We start from the raw sequence: 12,034 nt of genomic DNA, 5'->3' as shown, positions 1-12,034 counted from the left end.
CTATTCTAATATTCTATTTATGTTATCATTAGGTATATGGTATTTGAGTAAGAATGAATGTATGATGCATGTTGTGAGGTTTTTTTTGTTATACATAATCATCAGATTCTCATTGCATAACCATTAGATCTTGAATAGTTATTCGATTTCTAATCATTCTACTCTGAAGATTTGTGTTGGCATTGTCTTGACTTGGTATCTCCATTACTTCTTCATGTTGATCAATCCTGTTTAGGAATTTTTTTTATATTTGTTAAATTGAATAATTAAATAAATGGATTAATTTTTAAGAGACTTATTAGTTATGAAATACCCATAAGTCAGCTGTGCGAATTCTTCAGTTTCTGGATTGATATAGATTTTTGTACTTGAAGTTGTGCTAACCGAATAATCACCTAAAATATTATCATATAATAGGTTATATAAAATAAGATTGTGTTGTATTGTGTCAATTAATGTATTATATAAAATATAATTCTTTGAACTAAAAAAAACAATAAATTAAATTTTTTTGAAAAAGATCATACCTTTGTATTCACTAACCAATGTTGATGTGAGTGCAACTATTTTTTAGCCTTTGATTTGTATTGTAATTTCTTTATTTATCTGACTTGAGAGATTTCTCCACAACGTGACTTTCAACACGATGTTCCTAAAATTAATAGTATTTTGTTAATAACTATATATCTAAATGAAAAATGAATTGGTTGTATATTTTTTTACTCTTTGAGTACCAATTCCATTTTTCATATTTTTATGGGTTTTCTTTTAACATCTACTTGTTCTTCTTCTCCTATTGCATGCAGTTTTCCAATGACATCTACAATAAAAAGAACAAAAATGTATTAAATTTTTTTAAAAAAATTATTTTTAATAAGAATAATTGAAATAGCATAAAATAAAATTACCTGTTAAAATTTGTCTTTGACCCACTCTATCAGACAATGTCTCAAGTGATGCAAATTTAAAATAGTGTTGGGAAATGTTCAAAACTGGATCTTTGATTTCTTTCACAATAGTTGTTATTAAAAAATTTGCTTTCATTGTACCTTTAATTGGTCTATACAAATCATTTGCATCTTCTATTTTTAAATTTTTGATAGTATATACTTTTCCTTCTTCTAACAAATGTTTGAATTTGTTTATCATATTTTTCTTCACAATTACATGAAGAGGTGTTCCCTACAGTGTTAGTAAATCATTGTTAACCATTAGTTAAAAAAATTATTGCATTTATTTTTTTAAATTATTAGAAAAGGAACAATGATTATCAAATTGAGAGAAGTTTAACTTTAACGATATTAAAATACAATTATATATAAAGTATTATAAAATAATATTAAAAGTATAAAAAACAAAAATAATTAAAGCATTTTTTAAATTCAATTTAAAAACAGAATAAATTTGTTTATTTTGTACCTTTTCATCTAATATAATTATTTCTAAGTAAAGAGACTCCTCTTCATTTTTGGGTGTTAATGTTTCCCATAGACGAACCACACGAACTTTGATAAACTAATTGTCTGTATGTTTGGTTATATTGTCCAATGAATGATGCTCCATTGAGTAAGTTTGCGATGTTGTATAGTTTGAAAAGAAATTTCTTATGGTAAATTTGATGTTATTTTAAAAAATAGTGATTAGAGACTTACATTAGTAGTTCAAATAGTATAGAATTTGAATATTTGTAACGTAAAATTTATTATGATTAATAATATTATTATGACATTTATTATATGGATATTTATTACATTTAATGATTGAGTTTATAGAAATTAATAAATTAATTATTAGTGTTATAAAGTTATTATATTGTTTATAACGGTAAGATATAATAAATATAAGAATATAGATTTAATATCTTTATAGGTTACAAACTTAATTTCAAAATTTATAATTTAAAAAGACTTGATTGAAGAATATTTGTATATTATATGAATTTAATCGAAAACTTCTAGATTTATATGGACTTAATAGAAAACTTTTAGACTATTTGCAAATGTTTAAGTTTTAGGAAGTTTTAGAATACTTTACCTACATGAATGAAATACACCCGATGCTTGGTGTGATTATATGATACTCTTCTTGTATTGTAGAGATCCAAAGTTAAGACCTATGTTTGCTGAAATAATGACAGTAGTGAAGTAATATGCAATAATAATGATATAAATTTTTAATGAGTTAATTTACATAAATTAATAAATTAATTATTAGTATTATAAATTTATTGTATTATTTATAACGGTAAAATATAATAAATATAGGAATATAATTTTAATATCTTTATAGGTTATAAATTTAATTTCAAAAATTTTAATTTAAAAAGACTTAATTAAAAAATATTTGTATATTATATGGACTTAATTAAAAATTTTTAGACTAATCTATTCTATTATATAAAAATCGGATGTCTGCACTTAATGATGAAGCTGACGTGGCATGCTTCGGAGAGTGTTTCCCAATTTAATTGTTTTAACTTATTTAATACAATTTATTGCACTGAATTAATTATATTAACTAATTTATTTGATTAGATATTTAAATATTTCTTTTCTTAATATAATTTATTATAATTTATATTACTTAATTAATTATACTACATTAATTATAATTCGTTATATTAGTGAATTAGTCTTTTCATTTATAAAGTCCAAAATAAAATAAATAAATTATTATTTATTCTAATTAAATTTATTTATATACTATATATGAATTAACGTCTATTCGATTCTATTATACAAAAATCGGATTTCTATACTTAATGATGGAGCTAACGTAGCATGCTTCTGAAAGTGCTTCTCGATTTATTTCTTTTAACTCATTAAATACAATTTATTATGAGATTAATTATATCAACTAATTGATTTAATTAGATATTTAAATATTACATAATAATTATAATTTATATCAATTTGTTTTAATAGTATTTTTTAATTTATTTTTTTAATATTCCGGTAGTATTTTTTAATTTATTAAATCAAATTAGGTATAAATTATGTATATTAATTAATTGATTTGATTAAATTATTAATAATCAAAATAATAAATTTATAAATAAAATAAGTAATTGAGATATTTTTAACTAATAATTAAATCAAATTAAATTATATGTATTAAGTCAAATTCAAATGATGTGAATTAAATACTAAGCTAAAATATGATAATTTTTTGCTTATTCAAATTAAATGCAATAAATACAAATTAATTTTGTTAGATAATGATGATTTTCTGGTCTTCTATATATAGACGGCCAAACAAAATAATAAGAATCATCATTTTTATCGCTCTTGCTATTTTAACTCTTCTTTTCTTCTTTTTTTTATGTAAAATTTTTTTATGAATAAATGAGAATGTATAGATAAGTAGTATTTTGTTGATTGTTTGTTTATAACTCGAAAATGTCTTAATTTAGGCATTACCGCTGATGGAATTGGACGACAATGTACTCGGTATACTTGCAGCTTAAGAAATCAGGTAATGTGTTTGAGGTGCACCGATGCAAACTTTTGGAGCTGCTGACTGCCGCTAAATTCATCATATAGCTGGAGCAAATTATGATATAGTGAAAAAACGTTTATGCATGCATGTTATTCTTCTTTATATATGTATCCCTCTATTTTTACAATTCACATCTTTATATATTAGATTCTTTTTGACATTATTTAAATTTGATATTTTTTTCTATTTTTACGCTTCTAATCATTTTTTGTCTTAATATTTTATTCTCATCAATTTTTATATTTTATTTTAGGTTAACTTTGTGGTTCAAATATAATCATTTATGTTATTATTGAATGTTATGAAATTGACCTAATATTAACAATAAATAATTCAAAAAGGGTATTTTTTGGAACAATTCTCCTAAATTTAAATTGTTACGTTAAACAGATGATGATAAATATTTTTGTATTAAATCTCTTATAAAAGAAACTTATAGAAATGTTATGTTATATGATATAATTTGATTATATATATTTTTTTATCTTCAATCTAAATTATTTGAATTGGCATACCATTTATTTTTAAATTTAATTAAATATCTAAATATCTTATAATTTAATATAATTTAATTTATATAAATACATGACTTTTAATATTTATGTAATAAATTTTAGAGATATTTTTGCAAGTTATAATTTTTTATCTGTATATTTAACTTTTAATAATAATTTTTATTTATTAATATATTATTTCTATTATTTGAGTATCAATAATACGTTAGGAATTTTTCATTGTATAAGTTACTTCGAGAAAAAAAATGATAAAATTTGATTTATAAAAATTTAAACTTGAGCGTTTACTATGATTAAGCTCAAATTTTAATTTATTTTTTATATTATATAAATATTAAATTCTTTGATTAAACACTTATTTGTTTATGATAGGATATTATATATAATTTTTATATTGGCAATTAAATTTTAATTGCTACATAAAAATAATATATTTTAGATAATTGTACATTTTTTGTTATTTTAAAAATCATTATATATTTTAAAAGTTTAAGTTGCATAAATATAATTAGATAATTTTAATAAGAATAATATTACGCATTTAAATTTATCTATTTTATTATATAAAAATCAAATTTTTGTATTTAATGATGAACCTGACGTAGCATGCTTCTGAGAATGTTTTCCGATTTATTTATTTTAACTCATTAACTATAAGTTATTACGATAAATTAACTATATCAACTAATTAATTTGATTAGATATTTAAATATTATATAATTTATTGTAATTTATATCAATTTGATTTGGTAGTATTTTTTAATTTATTTATTTTAATATTCTGTTAGTATTTTTAATTTATTTTTTAAAATTTATTAACCCAAATTTATTGTGTGTACTAATTAATTAATTTGATTAATTTATTAGTCATTAAAATAATAAATCTATGAATAAAATAGGCAACTGAGATACTTTTAACTAATAATTAAATCAAATCAAATCAAATCATATATATTGAGCTAAATTCAAATCATGTGAATTATGGACCAAATTAAAATAAAATAATTTCTTACTTATTCAATACACTTTTTGTATTTACAAATAAATTATTATCTACTTCGATATATGAAATTTTTATGAATTTTTTATTACGCAATTCACTTTGACACAAATAAATTAATTTATAAAAATTTAAACTTGAACGCTTGCTATGATTAAACTCAAATTTTAATTTATTTTGTCATATTATTATATAAATATTAAATTCTTCGATTAAACACTTATTTGGTTATGAAATGATATTACATATTACTTTATATTGACAATTAAATTTCAGTTACTACACAAATATTATATTTTAGGTAATTGTATATTTTTTTTGTTATGTTGAAAATTATTATATAATTTTTAGATAATTTAGTTATGTTTATTTTTTTTTAAAAGTATTGTCATTATTGGTGAGTAACTAATATTTGTGATAGTATAAAATTAAAAAATAAAAATATAAAATATTAATATACTGTGTTTTCGAAGTATAAATCTTGAAGTAAATATATGTAATTATAATTAATGATCATAATTAAAAGTCTTTATTTTATTTCAATTTGTTCAGGACATGTTTATCTTAAATTTTATTCCTTTATTAATTAGTATTTTTTTACATTTAATTATCATTAATTTATATAAATCAAAATGTATAACTTAAAAAGATAGAAACGTGTCTAAAAAATGAAAAAAAAAATTTGTTAGTAAAAAATTTATGACACTTTAGTTTTTTTTTTTTTGACATCATATCTTACATTTTTACCATAAGTTAGAGGTAAATTATTAAATATAAATTAGATTTATTACTTATTATCCTAATTCGAATTCATTAAATTTGATTTAAATGGAGACAACTAGGCAACGTTATTGGATTTAAGAGATTCAGGTAATTTTAGAGTAACTTTGATTTATCAACGTAAATTAGCCTAATATGTGATATTAGTTATTGTTATATATATAAAAAATGTGACATATTTATGCATTGTTTAGATTAGAAGAATTTGTAGAGAAATAACATGTTGGGGGAAAAAATGGATGGAAAAATCAATTTTTCATTATTTGGTTCAACAAAGAAATTGAATGAAAACATAAAAATGTATATGAAGCTCACGTAAAAATTTTTTTCTTTAAAGTTGCAAAGAAAACTGATTCAAAAATGCAAACATGGATAAAAATATAGAATTACCATTTGAAATATAATTTATATATAATATATAAAAACATTAATATAATTTTTCTCTATTATAATTTTTTCTCTTCTTACTTTTCCTTCCATTCAAGCAAAATAATTTTTTTTTCTATTTTCTTTTCATTCATTTTTTTCATCTAAACATCACACAAAAAAATATACTTTTCTTTCCATTTTCTTTCCTATTATTTTTATCTTATATCCAAACAATAGTTTAGTGTTTATCCATTTATCTTTTATTAATATTGTTATAACAAGGATACATGTAACTTTATAAAAATAATATAACTTAAACTTTGATTATCTAAGAATTTATTGAGTGGCTAGAATAGCTCCACGTCACGAACTAATGAATGCTAGCAATAAGGATGATCACAAAAACAGCCGAAACGGGTATTTGCAGGGATTACTCACGTTTTGGAGCTAGATGGGGACCCCTGAAATCCTCACGACCTACCATGCAAAAATGAATGGGGACTAGGGGTGGCAAACGGGTCGAAATTTGTCGAGCTGGTCGTATAACCCGCCAAAAAATGTAGGTTGGGCTGAAAATTTATGGCCACCAACTTAAAAATCTCGCCTACCCTGCACCGCCTAATCCACGGGATTTGGCGGGCTTTGGCGGGGCGGGGCAGGCTTTTTCGTTGGGCTAAGTTTTTATTTTGGTAGAGTCATTTTTTTACAAATTTATATGATGTTATTGATCTACAAAATGATGAAGATGATAATTGAAGAAGTTTTAAGTTATATTTTGGATAATATTTGTTTTGCTTTAGACAATGCTGGTTTTATTATTTTGTTTCAAAAAAAATATTTATAATTATATTTATTACACATTTATAATTATAAAGACGTTAATGTACATGAATTTAAAAATTATAATTTTTTATATTTTTAGAAATTATAAATTTATTGAAATTGTTGTGAAATTATATATATTGTTTAATATTTAATGGCTTATAAAAAAAGAGATCCCACCAGCCTACCATTAGACGGACGGGGGAAAATGCAGGACCGTCTTACTAGGCGGGGCGGGTTTTTGGCGAGACAGGGCGGACTTTCCCGTTTGCCACTCCTAATAGGGGAACGGACATAAGTACCCGCCCCATGAAACTTATTAAATATACGCGAATATAAAATTATTAATTTATCCTAATTTATATATACGTAAATCCATTTCTTGAATTTAGTAATCCTAATTTCTGCCTCCAATTCGAATTTTTTCTTTCTCTTCCAGACTCATTCTCAGCCTTGATCCTCTCTCTCTCTAACTTACTTTCTCTACCTCTCATCAAGTCTGTCACTATGTCAATCAATATTGTCCTAAAAAATTATGTTATGTTATTATGTTGGATTATTTTTTTATGTTTTCTCCTTTTGAAATGTTATTTTTCATAACGAATATGTTATAAATTGTGTTGAATTATATTGAATTGATTATTTTATGATTTATTATATTATGTCTTTTTGTGTTAATTTTTTTAAAAATTTTCAAAGAATATTAGTAGATACCCGAAGAGATCTACGTTCTCTAAGGGGTAATTAAACAGAAACTTGCAATGACGGAGAAAGAATGGGGACATTTTTTTTTAAATAGGAATGAGGGATGGAAAGTGGATTTCTCACGCTCCCCTGGGTCTTCATTACCATATTAATTTATTTTTAGAATAAATTATATATTAAATAACAAAAGTTGCTATCAGTTTCTTTTCACACTAACTAATACTCAACGATGATGTTTCGATACACCATATTACCAAAAAATATTAATCGATCTAATAACTTTTGTAATAACATAAGTTTATGAATTTGAAAATTTTAAAATCATTTCATAAAATGTGAAGTTTTAACAAGTAATAATGTTGATCATATTATTTTGATATCAAGAATGAATACGATAGCAATAAATAAAATTGTCCCAAGTAAATTTCAACAAAGACAAAAATTCATAAGTATTTTTATTAATAAAAAATTAATATATTTTAAAGACAAATTCAATTTTTTTCTATGAATTTCCTAACTTGACAAGTCGAGAATTAATCCACCACATATTAATGCTCTATTTATTAAGAGTCTGTCGCTAACTAATGGATTGTGATTCACACAAAACGAGATTCAAACTCCAAATGCTTGCTTAAGCGGACAAATGAGATGACTATTCAATAAATTTAAATTGATTAAAATAAATATTAATTATTTTTAATATTTTTAAGTTATAAAATATTTATAATAATAATTACTATGTATATTTTTTATTTAAATTTAATAAAAAAATTATATAATTTTATGTATTATCCGTGTAGGACACGGGAACATACACTAGTATTAATAAAAAAGTATTAGTCATTAACGTTTCTCTTTAAACAATTAATATATACTGACGTGCCGAAAACGGCAAAAAGTTTATTAGCAGTAATTCAAAATTAATATTCTAATTACTTAATTAAATGACTTTATAAAATTTTGCAGTTAGAATAGAAGCCAGTGCATCTTCTTTCTACCCATTTTTTCTTATCCCACTTTTAAAGCAACTTATTAATTAATAATAGTATTTTTATCTGTAATCATAAATAATACCAATTATTCCTAATAAAATACATAAATTAGCAAGTTGAATTAGATAATATTATATTATTAAATATGATCGGTCCTTGGTGGATCAAATTGAATGCCGATGTCTTAATGCTAAAAATGACCAAGCATTCCACCTAATATGATATTGTCACATTTAAATATATATTTCTATAGCCATTAGTGAAGTAATATACAATAATAATGATATAAATTTATTTACTAACTAATAAATTATTATAAGCTTTAAAATGTAACTTTAACCTATTTAAATTGTTATATGTGATTAAGAATATTACATAAATTTCATAGACCAATTTTAAGTGGTTTAAATTATGATTTATAAATGATATGATTAAGAATTTTGTAAAAGAAAAAGAAAACTGTAGCATAATATATAAATAAATTTAGAAGTATACAAAACTAAGAGAAAAAAATATCCTTAAATTCAATCCATGGTTATATGTGCAATGTCTAAAAAGAAGTATTGAGATTTAATTTTCGGACCAGTTAGAACATTGTAGAGGTCGACCTTATTCCGAAGCGTGTTATACCTGTAGATACAACCATTTTTACAAAAAATATGTATGAGGAATTTTAGAAGAAAGAAATATAAACATTACTCCAGACGTAAGAAATTGATTACTTATGAAAAAATATATTATCGCAAGTTTTTTCAAAGGAGTTTGGTATGAAATTACTCATCAATTCACAATGTGTAAGAGATGACTTACTTTATAGAAGATATATTCTCATGGGTTTGTTGAAATGCCATTGATATGGAATCAAGTACTGCAAGTATAAACGACTGGTAAAGAATTTCCTTCGTTGGACGAATTTCCTTCGTTGGCCTGAGACCCAGAATCGAGCTCCGGCAGGGAGACCACAACAGGAGGAATGGAGTTTGGCCTAGTTTCTGCAATTGATGCAATGCGGAGAGGTGCCAAGAAGAAGAGAGTTTCGAGAAGCATGAGAAGAGTAAAATTTGATTCGAGGAAAACACAATGGCTCATACCGGAAGAGCATGGAGGAAATAGGATCTTGGTACGGAGAGGTGCCAAGAAGAAGAGGGTTTCGAGAAGCATGAGAAGAGTAAGGAGTTTTCAGGCGAGAAGCATGAGAAAAGTAATGAACTCTTTGGTTTTCAGAGGTTTTTTTGGGGTAAATGTTAATTTGTGTTTTTGTTGTTTTTTATTCTGTTTTTTAGTTTTTTTTTTAATTTGAAAATAGAAATTGATTTGGCAAGATTTGAGTGGTTGAAATTTGGCAAGATTTGATTGGTTGTTTCTAAAATTTTGCCACGTAAGCAATATTGCTGACATGGCGTTAGTAGAATAAGAGGAATAACTTAGAAGTAATGTGGTGCATGCTTATGTATCTACTTTTATATATTAAAAATAGATACAGATGGATGGAGAAAAGTTAGATGGAGAAGTGTTTGAGAGTTTAATAGTAATTGAATCTCACGTTTATGATGTTGGGAGTATTGGTGTGAAGGCTTCAGCCATGTGACATAATTACTTAAATCAAAGTTGGTGACTGTTGGTGGGTCCCCAATCTCAAGTGGGGCCCACACACATATTAAAAACAAAAAAAAATAAAGAAAGAAAAAAAGTGGCTAAGCCACGGTGAGAGAGAGAGAGAGTTGGATCTTTCATTTTGAAAGAAGAAGAAAGAAACAGAGAGCAGAGCCGAAGAGGATAAGAGAAATTAGGGGGAAAAGGGCAAGCCAACCTTGATCACATTAACTTGGTAAACTTGCTCCATTTCTTATGAAATTTTAGTATGTTGTTCCTGGTGTAGAGATGAACATTAGGATATAACTTATTTGTTGTATTGCCTTCTCTTTTGCCTGATTTGAGATACTCACTTTTGTGGAGGGTTTATGTTGATTCCATCAGTTTTGATGATGTATTTTGTTGATTGTTGAGATGCCCTAGTGTTACTAGGAAGACTATTTGTGTACCCATTATTCTGATAGTGGAAGATTTTTCTGGACTAGGTCCCGTGGGTTTTTTGTCCCTCTTTTGGGGGTTTTCCCACGTTAAAATTCTGGTGTCTGATTATTTAATTTTGCCATTATATTTTACTGTTTGGAGTATCTTTGGTGTTGCCCATTTAATTGCACAAGTTGTGAGAAAATTATTTTTGGTGCTTCCGCTGTTAGACAGGTTCTTGATTTAAACCTGTGTTGAGTTTTCCCAACAAAGTGGTATCCAGAGCTTTGGTTGTTTATCTCTGTGCTGATTAAATGGAGGAAAATACTCATGGACCGAATATGGTCAAATTGAATTCTCAAAATTATTCAATTTGGAAGACCCTCATGGAAGATATGCTGTATAGTAAGGACTTGTATGATCCTGTGGAGGGAGATAAATCCAAAGGTACTAAATCCGAGGCTGAATGGAAGAAGCTGAATCGGAAGGCAGTTGCTTTGATGAGGCAATGGCTTGATCTTAGTGTGTATCCACATGTTGACACCGAAACGAATGCTGAGAAGATGTGGAACAAATTGAAGGAGTTATATGAGAGAAAGAATGTGCAAAACAAAGCATTCTTGATTAGGAAGCTTGTCAATATGAAGTATGTTGAAGGTAAATCAATGCCGGAGCACTTGAGTATTTTTCAGGAGACGGTGAACCAACTGACAAATAATGAAATCACTTTGAATGATGAGTTGCAAGCCTTGTTGTTGTTGAGCTCTTTGCCTGATAGTTGGGAAGTTCTGGTTGTGACACTGACTAACTCAGCTCCAAAAGGAAAGTTGACGTTAGCAATGGTTAAAGAGAGTATGTTGAATGAAGAAGCCAGAAGAAGAGAGCGAGGTTTGACTAATGCCTCCTCCCAATCAGAAGCACTTGTTTCAGAGTCACGGGGGAGAAGTCAAAGTAGAAAACCTCACAGTTCTGACAGGTCAGAGAGTCGAAGCAAGTCAAGAGGAAAGTACAAGCCAAGAAAGGAGTTCATTTGTCACCATTGTGGCAAGCCGGGGCATATCAAGAGGTATTGTAGGTTCTTGAAAAGAGAACAATCAAGGGGAAGAAACGAAGACAAAGGTAAAGATAGTGATAAAGAAACTGCTGCTATTGTTTATGAAGATGTTCTTATCACATATGATGAAAATTATGTGAATCTTGTCTGTGATGATTCCACTTGGATTATGGACTCTGGTGCCTCATGCCATGTCACTCTGAGACGTGAATTTTTCACTTCCTATACTGCCGGAAATTTTGGCAAGATCAAATTGGGAGATAAAGGAGTGTGTGATATCATTGGT

This window comes from Arachis hypogaea, chromosome 4, assembly GCF_003086295.3.
Source record: "Arachis hypogaea cultivar Tifrunner chromosome 4, arahy.Tifrunner.gnm2.J5K5, whole genome shotgun sequence".
Classification (NCBI taxonomy): domain Eukaryota; kingdom Viridiplantae; phylum Streptophyta; class Magnoliopsida; order Fabales; family Fabaceae; genus Arachis; species Arachis hypogaea.
The sequence above is the reverse complement of the archived record's forward strand: the minus strand, read 5'-3'. Positions refer to the sequence as shown.